This window comes from Rhopalosiphum padi, chromosome 2 (assembly GCF_020882245.1).
Source record: "Rhopalosiphum padi isolate XX-2018 chromosome 2, ASM2088224v1, whole genome shotgun sequence".
NCBI lineage: Eukaryota > Metazoa > Arthropoda > Insecta > Hemiptera > Aphididae > Rhopalosiphum > Rhopalosiphum padi.
The window spans coordinates 28,640,077-28,658,194 of record NC_083598.1 but is presented as its reverse complement, the minus strand read 5'-3'; the positions used below and the strand labels follow the sequence as shown (position 1 = coordinate 28,658,194).

The 18,118-nt window shown below is 28.6% G+C and overlaps 1 protein-coding gene across 3 annotated transcripts in view; it reads right to left on the bottom strand.

Moving 5' to 3' along the window:
* LOC132919774 (uncharacterized) overlaps positions 1-18,118 on the bottom strand; it is a 74,865-nt gene that overhangs the window by 31,596 nt on the left and 25,151 nt on the right. The window contains exon 3 of one of the 3 annotated variants that reach the window (XM_060981610.1): positions 7,745-7,837. The exons of the other annotated variants lie outside the window; for them this stretch is intronic. The gene's annotated coding sequence lies outside the window, so the exon portion shown is untranslated. The remainder of the gene's footprint in view (positions 1-7,744; positions 7,838-18,118) is intronic. 3 annotated transcript variants of the gene reach the window in all.

Below are 18,118 nucleotides of genomic sequence, written 5' to 3'. Positions count from 1 at the left end.
ATATATTATACGCTCGTCGTGGCGTTTAAAAGCGTATTTTATTTTTATTTGTTTTTAATCGCGCCGCCGCTGCCGACGCGTGCGCGTAAAAAACCGGGTGAAAGTCCGAGGGCGCGGGGCGTAAGTCGGCTAATAGACCTAAGTGTGAGATATATATATAGCCGTGATATATATTATAATATTATTGTCTTGTCGGGAGGCGATATGCTTATATAAAAAGGTCAATCGACCGGGTTACTATAATAATAATATAATATAACTCGATCGTCGACGTGTACCGTTGTTTTTTTTTTTTTACTCGTATACCTAATACGACGTGCGAGAGAACACGAAAAATAATTATCTATACTCGTGTACAGTGTACACACACACACACACACACACACACACACACACACACACACACACACACACACACATAGGCAATACGTACATACCATTAGTGTAACATAGACTCGCGTCACAGCGGTGCAACTGACCGGGTTGGCGGGCGGTGCTGTTTATATTATACGCATGGGTAATATTATAATAATATGCGCAATACATTTAAATGTCGCGCCGAGACCCCCCCGCGGGTTGACCCACAACAGCGTGCGACAAATCGACGGACGAGACGTAGGCGCCTGGAGTCACGTGGCCACGCCAGAACCCTTAGACAAAATATTATACCTATATAATAATAATAAAATATTGTATAAGTAATAAGTATACTTACACATACGTCACATATTTAAAATATTATATTATTATGATAACGGAATCCGGAATCGTTAAAGTCTATCGTACTGCGTATCTGTGGGTAGCGGGTAGATTCGTGTAAAACCTAATAGATTAATTCGGAAAAACTTGTATAGCTCGTACGATATTTTTATCGACTCAACTGCGTGTGGACGCGCTTACCATAAAATAAAATCTACCTACCTACAAGATCTGCCGACTTAGATGAAGTTCATGATTGTTGTAACATTATTAGAATATGCGGACGAATCAAAATAATAACCGTTATCGAGGAAATAATACATAGTGCTCCGTTTAGCTGCACCCGAGACTAATACAACTACGAGTAAAGACTATAATGATGATAAACGTTAGGTTTAGCCTAATTTCGCCTCGCCTCAGAAATTGAAGTAAATCTCTATTAGAATTTAGTTTTTTTTTTTTATTGTTTTCGTGTCTTACGTAAATGAAAATTCATCAAAAGTCGAATCTGAATGACTGTAATAATTTATATGGATTATATTAAATATACAGGTAATTAAAACACTTAGTTCGTTGATGGTGTATGATTTAAAATATTTATTAGGAAATCTGCTAAACGCGTCGCATTAGTATTGTCATAATTTCTTCTTTGGAAATTTATCAACAAAAAAAATGAAAAAAACTATACGTTTAAATTTGCGGTTTTGCCTAACCTTAACACTTTCATACAATTGTTTTCTGCAATTTTTTTATTCAGTACGTTTTTGTGTGACCGAGACAATTTGGAGCTAGGGTCAGAATCTCGTTGGCGCGACTGCGGTTTTTTGTACTATGGGATAACCGACGAAACATCATCTCTTTAGCAGCGAACGTGCGAAAATAATTCACTTCTGTCTCGATACCAATATAAATATGTAATAAAAATATAATATTGTGTATAGTCTATAGTCTATACAGTTAAATATGTAGTGGCTTAAACGCTAACCGCTTTTGTGGTAAATGTTCGTGAAGTGTAACCGGCTTTCGCTGTAAACGGAATAATACAATAATCAATACTTATTATGCACAGAAAACGATCGTAGTTTAGTTTTTTTACACACAATACTAATATATTATTATCATAACTCAATAATGTTATGTGTGTAATATAATAATAATTTAACACATCCAGTTCACGTGATGTTTTGGAAACGTCCCATTAATGTTTTCACTTTTTTAGTTTTTTGCGATATTATTATTTTATTGCACAGTAATCGCGCGACTAGTATAATATTTTATATGTGATTATTATATTATATATATATATATATATGTACGTATTTATATGATGACCACTGCATAGATGGGAAAAATCAACAACGTCAAGTATGCCTTGTACCTATACCTCCACAAATCTGTGCAGGACATAGGTATGTACATTATAAATAGGGAGTCGTTATATCATACCTAAAGTATATAATATACATTTTCGAATCCTTTTGTTTCACGATCCAACAACCTAGATATTATTTTAAGCATTAACGGTACGCGGTTTAGCAATTGAACTGCAGCATATTCCATTATTGTTTTTGTTGTTATAATTATTATAACTCGACCTATTAAACGCGATAACGTCATTGTTGGAAAATTTACGACTGGTCGACGCCTACATTTAATGTAAGGTATGTTATGGCTTATGATTAAACGCACATGGTTAAGGTTGGTACTCGGTGCCTAAAATTTCTCGAATTCTGTACTGAACATGCTACAAGTATAACGGAAAAAATCTATATACTTTATGCTACCATAAAATTCAGAGCAATAATAAATGTACATTTCCAAACGTCCGAATTAAATTCTATCGGACTATTTTGATTATTGTTAAATATTATTAATCACCATCAACGATCTGATAAACATAAACATTCAAATGTAATTTGTCGACTCTTCTTTATAGGATGTGATTCAAAAATACACGTGGATGAACGGATATTATGTATACGACGGAGGTTTCTAAAACATCAACAAAAAATTAGTAACGGAGACGTACTCCTATCGTACTACTAATGTACACATAATCCTTTTATAATATATCATATATAGGTATATATAATATATATGTATGTCAAGTAATAATGTGTGACGACGTTTTACAGAAAATGAAAATCACGTTCGTTCATTATATCATTTACTCACGTTATTTTATTAGTATATAATATATTATATACAATAAATATGTACCACAGCTGTCTATCTATAACTGTGGCGTGTATACTATTTTCACCGTATTTATAAGTGACATTATTAGCTGATTTGATCGTTTCTATCCTTAACGCAGAATTCTTTAAAAAATGTAATACTCTTTTAACAGTTATAATAATATGTAATTATCAATATTTTAGAACACAATAATTCATTCTCGTCAATATAATAGACTATACGTATTATAGTCTATAAGCAAATTCTATTAAAAATCATTCGTGCATAGCAGCTGTTACTTGAATTAATTATTTGCCCAAGAGTCGTTACCGGCATGACAGCTAGATGAATGTATTACCTATTTTATGTAGTGCACTAGTGCTTTATATTTTAAACATAGCTAAAGTATTTGTAATTAAAAATGAAAAAATCCATAATATTTGACACCGCATTTGATTATTTAGTACAATGATGACTAAGGAAAATATCAGCTTTTTTGCTTCTGCGGTGGAACTATGGATGTGCAATTTGAATAAAGATCAACGAATAACTGCGAAAACGTCGCTATATAATATATACAGAGTGGTAATACAAACGAAATATTATGTTTATGATTCCACATCTTAGAAGTTCATTAAGAATGTAAAATTCATGTATTATGTACATATACTATCTTTATATAATTGATACTTAAACTTCACGTTATCGTTTTCCTAAAAAATGTCTCACATTAAATACCTTTAAATTTGAAACATTTTCTTATTGACCACAAATATTATCATATTGCGCATGTTGTTGTCGTTGCAGACTGCAGTATAACTGTGGCAAATTATCATCGAGGACATACAAAACAAAATAGGTTACAACCATAACAATGTTGTCAACTTAACTTAATCGATATATTATATATTTGTTGCGAAATCAAAACGAAACGTGCTGCAGAAAAGTATTACTCCTATAATATTATAATAATATCATATAATGTAGGTATATGTGTGCGTCATTAGGTTGGAATCCATCGATGAGTCGATAATTATTCGCAGAATGAGAAAAACATTGCAGCTCTTGTGTAATAAATGTGTAATATATTAAAAAGGTACACATTATTTTATTGTTTATTATAAATTATAATATTATTGTACACTATAGTAATATTATAATATGTAGTCTGACATAAGATGAAATGACCTTTAATCATTTCGCTAAGAAACAAAATTTCCTTTATTTCGTCATTGCATTATTTGATATACCTTTATGTATTTTTCAAAACACTGTCGTTATGGCAAGCTCATATGATATTACTGATTAGTGATCAATAATTACACTAGTAGAATGTAAAGGGCTGTTTCATACACGTTTATTAAAATATATCGTATTATTATTTACAGGGCGTTATTGGATTTTTCTAAATTTCACGATCAAAGTAATATGTATGATCTAGAGCAGTGATACTCAACCTACGACCCTCCAACGATTTATATAATATGGCACGAACCGAACTCATTGAATTGATAAAAAAATATAAATTTCAAAACTAATATTATTATAAATATAAAATATAACAAAACAATCAGTGTGTCACATGCATTTGCGATAAGGATAATTATGGATTTAAGGATAACTATCTCAATATCAAAATGCACACTAATTTTGAATAAATATTTAATTTAATTTTTTTTTATAATACATTTTCAAATGTTATACAATATACACAATATATAAATTTATTTTTAGTTTTTTTTTTTTTAATTTCCGTTCCATTCATTTCGACTTGCGGCCCGCGTAATATTTTAAAATATTTTATGTAGCCCAAATAAAAAAAAAGTTGAGTATGGCTGATCTAGAATAAATCCGAATAATGTTTATCATATATTCTGTTTTCAATAATTTATTATTATTGACAAAAATGATTTAAAATTAAAACAACTAACCATTAAGGGTATAATACTTAAATAGTAAATACCATACCTCATATTATGAAATTTAATGAATTATTATAACAATTGAAAAATATTCATAATGTAATTAGAAAGTTTATGTATAGGTAATTGGTATACCTAGCTGCATACACGTTATGTAATGCGTTCAGATGAGTATATAGAAAAAAGCGATATTGAAAAGAATAAACGGACGCGTGTCTAATCCTAATATATTATATAGTGCAAAATTAACACGAATAATTAATAATTTAAAAAATGCAATTTATGAATATATGCAAATTATCCACAGTATATCTATTATCGTACGTGATAGTATTTGCTTTAAAAATTTGAGAGAAATAATTAAAATATATCTCTTTTAAATTTAAAAAAATTGCGCACGGTATTGGTATTACGTTTATTTGAATATAACCAATTTTCTCCTTCACTTCAACCAATTAATAAGAAATCTGAATATAGGTCTAATATTAATAATAATAATAAAAAAATCAACTATTTAACAGAAACTAGTAATTATTTTATATTATATTTAATTTAATTTATCTGTTTGATTAATTTTACGTAAAACATTATATACATAAAAATATGGAGATTAATCAAATCTTATTCGTAATCAATATATAATCATATCTTATTAGTACCTATACAGTTATTTAGTCACTTAATAGGTATGCTCTTGTGTCAAGTAAATAATATATTTTAGATTTTAAACGTCTTATGTAACTAATGAATTATTTGCGACTATTTAAATTTAGAAAAAATAAGTTGTTGAATAAATACGATTTAATAAATGTTAATTTTTAAAAATTAAATGAATACTAATTTTATGAATTTATGAATCTTAATACACGAAAACTAAAAATAGAATGTGTTTTATGTATATAGGTATAGCCATATAGGTTATATATAGGTAGGTATAATACTACCTGTAACCTGTTATATAATATATAATCCAACATTTTTCGGGTCATACACGCAAAATATTTTTTTTCTAATGTTAACATGCGATCCAAAAGTCAGTACGACGGTTGATACAGTCAACGATAAAGGAATCACTTGTCGATATTACGATCTTCCTTTACAATAGCTCAAGCATAAAATTAAGGCTGAAATTATTAAAAAGTAAAAACAGAAAATTATTTTGTCATATGTACCTATTGCCTATACAAAGAAGACACAATTTATATATATCCTACCGCCTATAATCTCTTTCTATTTATCATTCATACACGTCAAATAAGCCCAGAGCACACATACACACACGCGTACACTACGCCAACACATATGGCTGCAAGTGGTAAGGTTATTCTTCGGGTCATCTCCTCTAGTCATAGTGGTTCATGTGTATACGATATTTTTTCATTTCGTGTCCATGTTACATACTACAGCAGTATAATATAGTAAATTATTTGATAAGAAATGCGTGGTATTTTCTTTTGTCGTTCGAAAACCCATAAACGGAAACGTTTTGTCAAAAGTTAAATAAGAAAAAAGAAGCCTACATGCAAACACACTTAGTATAGGTATACACTCGTATAATAATTCGTTAGTGTGTAGTCCATCAGCAGCGTGCGTTAAACTTCCCAGAAACTCGTATGATTTATGCAAGATCGTCTGTCAATATAAACGGTGCAGTTCGTCACTATAGCAATTTGGTGATTAACTATACAAGCGCGTTTTTTTTATTTAAATCCGCGTAGGTACCAAATACATATAATAATATATTCTCTCACAGGTTGACAAACGCTATATATTAAACGAATGTATATCGCAAAGATTATTATTTTTCATTGGAACGCGCCACGCACATCGATAACGATGGCAAGACATCGTCAACTAATGATCGAGACGTTCACGTTTTTATAATGCGACCGACCGAATAGTACAAACGTTTAAATTATTGGGACTAAACTGCACCAATAGAAACGTATAGTCAAATTGTTGTAATTGTATGGACAGATTTATTAGGTACACTATTTTTATGGATTATTAAAATTCTAATATAAAGCGAAGTAGATCTAAAGAGTTTTTACGATAGTGTATAAAAATATATAAGACTGATTAAATAATGCATCATAAAATAATTTAACAGTGTGTATAATATATAATTTTAAATTTTGAAAATCTTTATCTATAATATCTTGATATAGATCACAATAAGATGTGTGCGCCATAATTTGTTGTGAAAATAAAATAAAGTTGTTCATTATACTATTATGGTATCGTCAAGCAGCGTAATAAAAAATTTTATTATTCACTAATCACTAGAGAGTAAGAATTCATTTATAAGTGTCAGCAAGTTAGATAAGCCGAACTCGATATCATAATAATTGAAAATCGGAGTGTGCCGCGCACAAGAATTGTAGTGTCTTAGACGGCAGACCTTTATATTTATCTCAGTATATCATAGTTACAAAGGCTAATAATATTGTAATAGCCCTGATTAATATATCTCTATAGCTAGCACAATACTTATAGGTGGAAACAACAGCACAACAACATCGTCTCAAGAGTTTGAAAATATGATCTTAAGTATATTAAAATATTCCAAAAATCAGAATTAATAAATTTATTTTTAAATGAAAAAATGGGGGTGTACATAGTTAGTGAATAACTCTGTATACCCTTGTGCCACGTGTTCTCGTAATATTTTAAAGATCGAAATTATATACCTCACACCTTTAGTTTATTATATGTATCTGTCTTTAACTTTTTACATTATTCGTTAAGACAATCGGGATATCAAATTCTCAGGTTGTGTGTGTTATAATATGAAATTTATTTTTAACCCGTGAAATAATTGATGTTATATAATTAGATACACGTACGATGAAAACACCAGTAGTAACTATATAGTAATAATAAGCGTTGCTTCTCACGGCTAAACGGAAACACATTTTACGGATCATTATTATTATTATACATACCTGAAAGACAAGATGTTAATGTTTGCGTATATCTATATATTAATATATATATCCAGCCATTCCAGCCACGGATACCGCCTTATTCATTGTAAACTGAGTTGATAAAAAAAAAAAAAAAAACAATTATTTCAAAACACGAACCGAAACCACAAATCAAATTTAATAAAACAATAATTAAATATCTTTAGAGAATTCGTCCGTAAAAATCAACAGACTGATTTTTAACCATTTACGGCACAACGTAGACGTCTGTACGCCGCAGGCTACCTATCCGAACACCGTCAGCTAATTACCTATCACTTATTTAACGTCTATAGTGACCGTTTCAAAAAATAATACATCACAACATGTCCACCGTTCATATATAAAAACAGACAAGCGAGTATACATAATTGTATTACGTAATACAAAATTGTATGGATTTTACCTATTTTCGTTTGTTTTATACATTATTATTTAAATATAAATTATGATTATTATACTCTGGGTTCTCCTAAAAATATAAACAAAAACTGAAAAATAATAGACAGCAGCGAGTTATTCTTCCTATTATTCTATTATTCGTAATATGATATACACACGGTATTATGAAGTTTATATAAAAATGGAAAAACAACGCTATTATTTTGTAACACTAGCGGCGGTGTATTCTTCACGAAATGTGAAAGTTATTCCAAACATAAAATCGCTATGTAGAAATTTAAAAACTTTCAGATACCGCTCCGAAAAGTACCGTATTTTATAATATTCTAAATCCGGACAACGGGTACGCGAATTGCCTGTGGGAACCCACGTGTGTACGCGTACGGGACGCATCTAATTCACTCTCAATTAACACGGAATAATATAATAGAATAACACAGAACACACATCGGCATAACGTTTTCGTACAGTAATACATAACATATACAGTGTATATTATACACACTATACACAGTATTGTTGGCAAAATAATAATATTATATATTATGTTCACTTTCACGGGTCTTCACTCTTCTATACTGTGTATAATATAATATAATATAAAATTATGAAATTGAAATATAATGTCTGTATACGGTTTTCTCGCCGCGGGCGATACTATTTCGTCGGGGGGTGTGAACGGAATAGTCCTTGACTGTTTTATACGTGTACGAGCCCCACGCGGAAGAGACGATCAAAAACGCTGACAAAATGATATTATATCGCGAACTGTCTAATAATACGTACTAGTATATTAGAAGTCGTAGCGGTAATGATAGTATTATAGTGTCTATATAGCACACTGTACCTGCCATTTTATAAAATAGACGTAAACGTACCTATAGGTACATAACTATATATATATAATTTGCGATGTGTTTGTGTAGTGAAAACTTCTACGCTATATCCTTGATGCGCAGAAGAGTGCCCTTGTTGGATTAGCGTACAACAGTGCGTCATGATGGGGTATTGACGGTACTGTTGTTATTATTGTCGTTATTATTATTATTGTTATTAACGAACGCGTGTCAATATGATGTTTTGCAGACAGCTGTAGTACCGATAATAATGATAACATGTATTATGAATTGAACGTCTGCGGACACACGGAAACCGGGTACCATTGTGTATTAGTATTTAGTATTATAAATATGATGTGCGTGTTTACGTACAATATATTATGTATGTGCAATGGAAAAGGATCGGTTTTTAATTTCCACGTTTTTCTTTTCTATATATATATATATATATATAGGTAACAATATTCTATTTGTAGTAAACAACATCAGGCACTCTACCTATATAGTAACATACAATGTACATTATATTATATTTTACCTACTTTTGAAAACCGGACTGCGGAAGGTACAACGAAAAGTAGGTATTTTTCCACGTGACTATACTATAATAATGTGTATAATAAATGTACCTAGTTAGTTTTTATGCAATCCAAATATAATATTATTATAATTGTAATCAGATATTATATAATATTAAATGGGAATATTGTTGTAATATACGTACACAGGTTCTGTATCAGAATATAACATAAAAATTACAATAAAATGTGAAACAAACATGCAAAATGTTATATGAACAATCGTTGATTTTCATTTCTCACTTCAATAGCTATATGTAAGTATATCGTTGTAATGTTATAATAATATATTGACGGATTTGTATATGTGAGCGGCCACAACTGTGCCAGAAATATATTACGACGACTACACGCGTACGCATTATAACAATATCAATATTATGAATTACAATACACTGATTACAATTTTCGCCAAGCTATAAAGAACTAAATGTCGAAATAATTGTAGTATATACGATGGCGCGCTATATATATTATATTATATTATTAACAATCCGTCATTATTGTTATTATTATTTTTTATAAAACGAATGGTGTAAATGTGTAATATAATACATATAATAACTGTGCAAATTGTCTTTTATGACTGCGAAACGTGACAAAAAGTGAAATAACCCAATATTTTGTAATACGATTTTCGTACACGTGCACACGTGTAAACGTAGTATTAATTGTTTTTCTTTCATTTAGGCGCATGCCAAATCAATCGAACGATAGTTGTATCTACACTTATACAATACAACAATAAACATAGATATATGTATACATTGTGAAGGGAAATTGTATTTTTATTTTTTTTTAAATCAGAAATCAAATTTTCATTTGTACATAATATTACGTTTTTGGTATAGATTTAAAATCAAATTATCAATAAAAAGAAAGTCATATCTCGTCAAAAATAATAATATATGAATCAAAATACAAATACATTATAAGTTATCATTGTACAGAATAAATTTTCTCTTGTGGTCGAATACGAAAATGAAAAACGTGGTTATTTTAACAAGAAATTAAATGTATGTAATTTTATAAATATATTTTCTTCTATTAAAAATAATATATTGTTGTCAACCATCTTCGTGACAATTAAACTACCAAAATAGTACAAGTCTGTAATCGTAATTATAGGCGCTTTTATGAAATCCTTTTTAATGTGAATTTTACGTAAACGCTACACCTCCGCGTCTGTTCGATTTCGTCACAGAACTAAAAATTCGTTTTGATGGAAGATGGGCGTATTCTATTTTTATGTCAAAAATAATAGACTATAATATTGTCAGCAATATCGTAGAAGCCTATGAACATAGGTAACATCATAGATTGTTTCACTGGATTGAGTAAAATATAAATTGTGTTGTTACGTATGTAAGCAGTGACAGAACGTTATAGAAACAAATAAGTAGTCCTTAGAATATAGTATAGAACAAGCAATTTCTAAGTTTCTCGGGAATTAAAATCTTTTAACTTTATAAGCCAATGCAGCTTATAATATATTAAATTAGTTTATAACGAATAGTGTACAGTGTACACCATAAAATAGCCCATTATTGACTTTACATAAAAAATAAACATGTACGTATAATATAGGTAATAATAAACGGTGATTTTCAATTTGAAACGTATATGCGCAAAATGTATATTGTTAAATTGTATTTACATAATCGATTATTTGCACATGGAAATCGTACTTGAAAAAATATTATACTTCAGTATTAAACCATTATACATTATTATACTCAGTATTGGTATAAAAAAAAATGTTGCTTTTACGACTATGGATCGTCTACGGATGATCTCATATGAGTATATGACATAAAAATATTTTACTACGAGTATGCTAAAAACAACTATTCAATAATGGCAATTCATATTATAGGTACGGTTATACGACGAACCCATATTTTTTTTATAGTTGTACACTTATTGTTAACTATTTTTGTATGCACAAATCTATAGCAGATGCGTTAACTAACACGATCCAGTAAAGAATAAATTTGAATCCTATGCCTTATTATTTACTTGCTATTGTCGTTATACAGTAATTATTTTTTTCAACCAATTAAATTTAAAAAAGTTTAATTTAAATAAGACCTCTGCAAAATATAAAGTGTTAATTACCGATTAAAATCTGAATTCGATAATTACTATCTAATATTATAGTCAATATTTTCAATATATAGTTAAAAATTACTGAATCGCTGCAATTTTTTTAAAAATAATAAATATAACTGAGAAATTTAAAAATTTTCGTCTATATTCTATATACCTATATAGTGTATAATATAATAAAAAACAAAATGTTTTGTAATATGCTGAAAGAATAAAACCATTAAACATGTGATTTTAATTATAACCCTGAAACCAAAAATTCGTCATAAATTTTTACATTTCAATAACCAACGAACGAAACGCAATGTAAACGGATTATCTATTCGCAATATGAGACTATATTTGTGGACTTCGATAAGAAATCGCTTTACGTCTATCTAGGGTTAAAAAAATTTAATTGAATACAAGAATTGGGGGTTGTAATAAAAAATAATATTCTATACCATATAGGAATATTAATTGCTACGAAACGAATAATAATAATAATAATCAACTCGTTTTGCAAATATCATAATGGTCCATGACAATAATGAACTGAAATTATAGCCCGTACTCGAGTACTCTGAGTACTCGATACTTGCATTATATTGTACCACACGAAATTTCCTCCCAAAAAACAACATATAAAATGCAAAAAATTATGGTTACAAGTCGCTTTTTTAAGTGTTTTTCCAACGTGTACATGATATAAAGTAAGTATTATAATTTGTTCGATATAATAATAGTATAATGTGCACATATAGTATATATAATGCACCCTTCCCTTTGCAGGAGTGCAAAATAATATATCAAACTAAATTAAATATTTCAAAAACCAAATTTCTACCCAAGTTTTCTCATATAATTACATAAGGTTTTTTTTTATATTTGTTTTTTTTTTACAAAATGTATCTATGATTTAAACTTTCAAATCAATACATAAAAACAGTTTAAATCATACGAATACAATAAATTTGTTCTAAAATGTAAGGACATTTTGTTTATATCATAAATACGAACGGTGTATGTTAATGTCATTCATTAAAAATCACAAACATATCTTTAGATTTTTTACAGAAGAACATTAATTAGCAACTCGCTATAAAAAATATTAAAAAAAATTGGTACCTGATTACAGTATGTTATGATTATTGCAATTTTTAAAAATGTTCTCGGGCGTCAAAAAAAACATCTTAAAAAACTCTTGAAAAAATCCAGTTGCACCACTGCACCACGTTTTATATATTTGTGTGTTAGATACTAACGGCACACGGCGTTTACGTATAATAATATTGTATTGGTATATATAGTATATTATACTGTACATATAGTACACGAGTTTTGCGTATCTTACGTAAAGACCGCGCGCCGGCGATGACGACGTACTTATTCGGATGATCGCGAGAACACGGGAAATGACACGATAATTTATTATCTCGACAAGATGTTTAGACGACGTGCAATTATTACTATCGTGCACTCGAATAGTATGTAATAGCGGGTTTTTCTTTTAATTCACGCATTATATATTTATAATGTAATACAGGTAGCTACGCACACTTCCATGCAGCACGCCACCGCTTTTAACGTTTCCGTCGTAATAATGATTTATTATTGAACCCTTCGTTTTGCACTTAGTCAATTATACCTGAATTTTAATATATTTACATAAGCATATGTTTAACTACGTCACATTATAGCGGCTTATTATATTAATATTATTGGGGTTTTTTTAAATTCGTATGTATAATATAGATAGGGGTTAGAGTTATAAGTTAGGCATTTAGGTAGTTATTAGTTACTAATCTTTTAATATCCTTGTTCGACAGGGAGCTTAACCACAAACGTTCACATTTATCTCGTAAATTACTTTGAGACTTTTATACGTTTAAATAGTTTATTCTTTTACAAGATTTTAAACATTTAAGTATATAAAAACAACGACAACAGAACAAATAAAATATCAAAGATTTATATTATTGTAATAAAATTGTATCACTAACAAAAATAAATATATTCAAGATAATTTAAAGTGCTTTCAGTTTTTTTCATGTCAATCAATTTTTTAAAAGTATACCTGTTTCAATTTTGTTTGATTTCTCTTCAAACGCTGTAAACAATCTTATACATCATATGTTTACAAACAATATTCTCATCCTTGTTAAAATGTATTGCTTGTATGGCTGTATGGGAACCGTTTTCCTTTCAACATTTCGATTATATAAATATGTGTGAGAATATAGAAAAAGGAAATTTTTTTGATATATTTCCCCAAATTAGGTGAAAAATATTCTACTCTCACTCTTTCTCTGTAAGTGCTAATTATATGACACGTGATTTGAACACAATTAAGTACTGTTTCAGTGCAGGTGTGTAATATATTTACATTTCACATAATCTTTAATTTGTCTAAGGTCATACGATATAAGGTACTTTCACGATAATAAAGTTATTAATTTATCAAACTATTATTAATAAATAAAGTTAATATTTTTTTCCTTATTTTATTAAATGTTTTTCTGTTAATTTCATTAATATAAACAATATCGAAAAACAATAGGTAGGTACATTAATAGATCGCGGATTAGATTTGTACTTATCATTTAAAAAAATCTACATTGTTTCATATGAAGATGTAGATTTTAAAATAAGTTAAATGTATCATTTAAAAATACAGTTATATTCTTGTTCAATTGTTATAAATTAAAATTAATCAAATTTAAATATTTTATCATACAGTTACTTCATTTACGGTTATAATTTCTAAGAGTAATAATTTGGAATAGTTGTACCTATATATAAAAAATTGCATGAACTAAAATTATTAATAATCACATTTATAACTATGAGAAAATACAATATTATGTAGATTGTTATACGCGTTATGCATACACTACACAGTCTAATATGACATACGTGATTTATATTTTATAAATCGAAAACAAATCTGTTTTAGATGTAGAATAATAGCCTATACTACAACTAACAAATACTTTTAAAGTTCTTTAATAATTTTAAAAGCTTTCAAACTTTGCAAATATTGTTATCAAATCTCCTAAGTTAGACTTCTTTATAATTTAACTGTAGATAAGATTTTAATAAGATGATATTGGAGGTTAGAAGTCTTGATGAAATGAAGATTAAAAAATACATATATACGATAACAATAATTGATGGCCTTAAATGTTTCAGATAAACAGATATTTATGGAAAAAAAATAAAGCGAATAATATAAATATACAAATAATCTTTTATATTAGATACGGTCTAGATGATACTTCTAAAATTCTGTACTTACAATACAACATTATTGGCAGTGTGCGCAAGCATACTATATGCATGGTGCACTATCGCATTCAATCTGGAAAATCTGTTAGAAAAGTGAGGTCTCTCTGCGATGACCTCGTATTTGACACCATTAGGTATAGGAAAACACAAAACTCTTCGTTTCCGGTTGTATTATTAAACGTCGACGGAAATGGTTATGCCGAATGATTAAAAAAATTATATTAATAAAATACAAAACTGCGTTTCAACAAATACAAATAAATATCTACATTCTACATACGATTTTATTATATATTTATTATTTATATGTGATGTTATTAGATTCAATATAACTATATTACTATTCATATAATATAGTATACTATGTACTTAAACAAAATTAGTTAAAATATTTATGTTCAATTAAAATCAAATGAGTATCGTCGTTCAAATTGTTAGTCGTATTCACAATATTATTGCATTGATTATGTTTCAACAGTCGTTTAAAATAATACCTACATTCCGTTACAATTTTTATTTTTATTAATAAAATAATATATTTATTAGTATGTTTTAATAAGCTGTATAAAACATAGATACGTGAAAAACTTAGTAGCCCTGAATTACGTTATATCTACTTAACTAAATTGTTATTTTAAAATACAAACGGCATTTTACGAGGACACGGGTCATTACAACTTAATGTTGTATATCATATTATTAATTAATCGTGTGTTAAAAAATACAATTATTACAAGAATAAAAAGCAGGCGTAAAATAATGAAAATGCTACACATGTGTTTACATGTTAACGTTATATGCGTACATAAAAAATTATAAGTATATGTTATACTATAAGCTATATTATACTAGGTATATTATATACGTAGGTAAGGTAACTATCTATAAACGTATACACATCAATTGGTCGCGCTATTGGTTACATGCGTGTTACAGCTCGTTATCGATTTGTTTCAAGACTTTCAAGATCATTATTTCCTTGTTGGTATAGGTAGGTATATAGAACACACTGACAATATCATAAATTTATAACATATCACATAAAAATGGTTTTAATGTTTTTTATTTTCTTTTGTGTTATTTTCTCTCTCGTGTTTTTGATATGTAAAACCAAAAATCTCGTACACATATTATATGCACAACTCTATGATGGACATACGTATCGCATCCTTTTTATAAGCCTCATAGGCTGTACAGCTTATATGCCACAATATATATACATATATGACTGTAATTTATGAGACTATAAACCGAAACGACCTGATATAACGGAACTATGTAGCAATTGATTTTTTTCTCGATTAATATGTTATCGAATATACCTATTATATTCGTCAAAATTTGACAATTTTATTTCGATAAGTTCTGTTGTCTTCTTGAAAACTCGATTATAAGTTGCACATAATATTAATTATTATTATCAACATTATCATTATTACATAACATCCAAATCAAAACATACCAACATCACCGATTCAATTTATAAATTCTATACTTTATACATTTTCGCTTATAACTTCTGAATAAAATACCTCTATAAAATATTTTTTTATTGTAATGGATGGGAATACGACAGGATAAACAGAAGACCTCGGAGCAGAATAGTATTATCTATTGTTATTATAAATATTAAAACATTCATTGAATTCGAAAAACTATTCAGAGAGGAGCTCATTAAAACCACGCACTTGATAACAATTTTTTTTAACTTTTATTGTCTTTAATTTAGTCGTTCTTTGTAGTTATTAAAAATATTGAGAAAATCAAAAAGTGGCCTTTTCAATTCGTACCTGCGCCCATGTAAAAATATTTATCAATAAAATAATGTGATGCTCAACGAATTTGTTGGAAACTACATTGTACTAGCATAATACGTGGACATAAATAAAACTATCACTATTATAAAAATTCAATAATTTACGAAATGATCACTTACTATATTATACGCAAAATCTAAGTATAAAACTTAAACAGGTTATTTTATAATTACATAAACAAAACTAAGTTAATATTAAGTTTTTTAAATTTGTATTTATATATGCTTAGATATAATATTATACCAAACATATAAAGCCGCGTCAACCGTTGTGCCACTGAACAGCAACCCGACTGTGTAGTACTACGATATAGTTAGTTCCATCAATAAAAAATTCGTGTTTATAACGATATAATAATAATTATATTTAAAAAAATAATAATAATAACACTTGAGACGTCGTTTTTACACTATTGTTATTTTATAACAACGATCGGTTGTTATATACACATTGGTCACCTATATATACTACATTAATAATAACGATAATAATAAATAGAACGGCGTGCGTTGAACGTGATGTCATTATGATCTGCGTGAGGACCATTACCGCACTGAGGCCGGCCACACAATTACAGACCTTACGCCACCCGCACGATCGGCACGGAAACGGTCAGTGTTGTAAGCTTGTAAACCATAGACAGCAAAAACAATCATTTTTTCATCTAAGGTCTATCTATCATATATTTTAACTAAACGATATAGTTTACTATTATAGCTATATGTATAATATTATACTGTTTAGTAAGTTTACCTAACCACCGTCGTGTAATCTCTTAAAGTTTTCAATATAAATTTTATTTATCATCTAACCTAAAACATTGAAAAAATTCTTTTAACTTACTCGACTTAACTATTTACTGTAAATCTAGGAGACTTTCGACGTCTGTATATAAATATATACAATCGCACTATCGATCATCAAACCTAGTAATTTTATTCGTAACTAAGACCCGTCTAATAAAGTGATAACATACTATGAGTCGTATGAGAGGAGAGATGGATAATAATAATTATTTCTTTCATTGGACACGAACCATTTCTAAATTGTTCTATTAAAGTATTCGACCGATAAACCTAATTGGTTTGGTCGTAAACGCCGGCGAATAGTGTAGGTAGTATTCGACAAGTAGTTACAATATATAAAATTAGTAATAGTATAGTAGTATTTAGTAATACACTATAGTACCTATAGTTTGTACTGTATAAGTATAGTAACGTCAAACCAAACATATAATTCAATTTACCTTCATCTTGAATTTGTTTTGTATTATTATGTTTCAAATTATATACAGTTGTATATCTACATTCTACATAATACATATAAGTAATACGTAAGAAT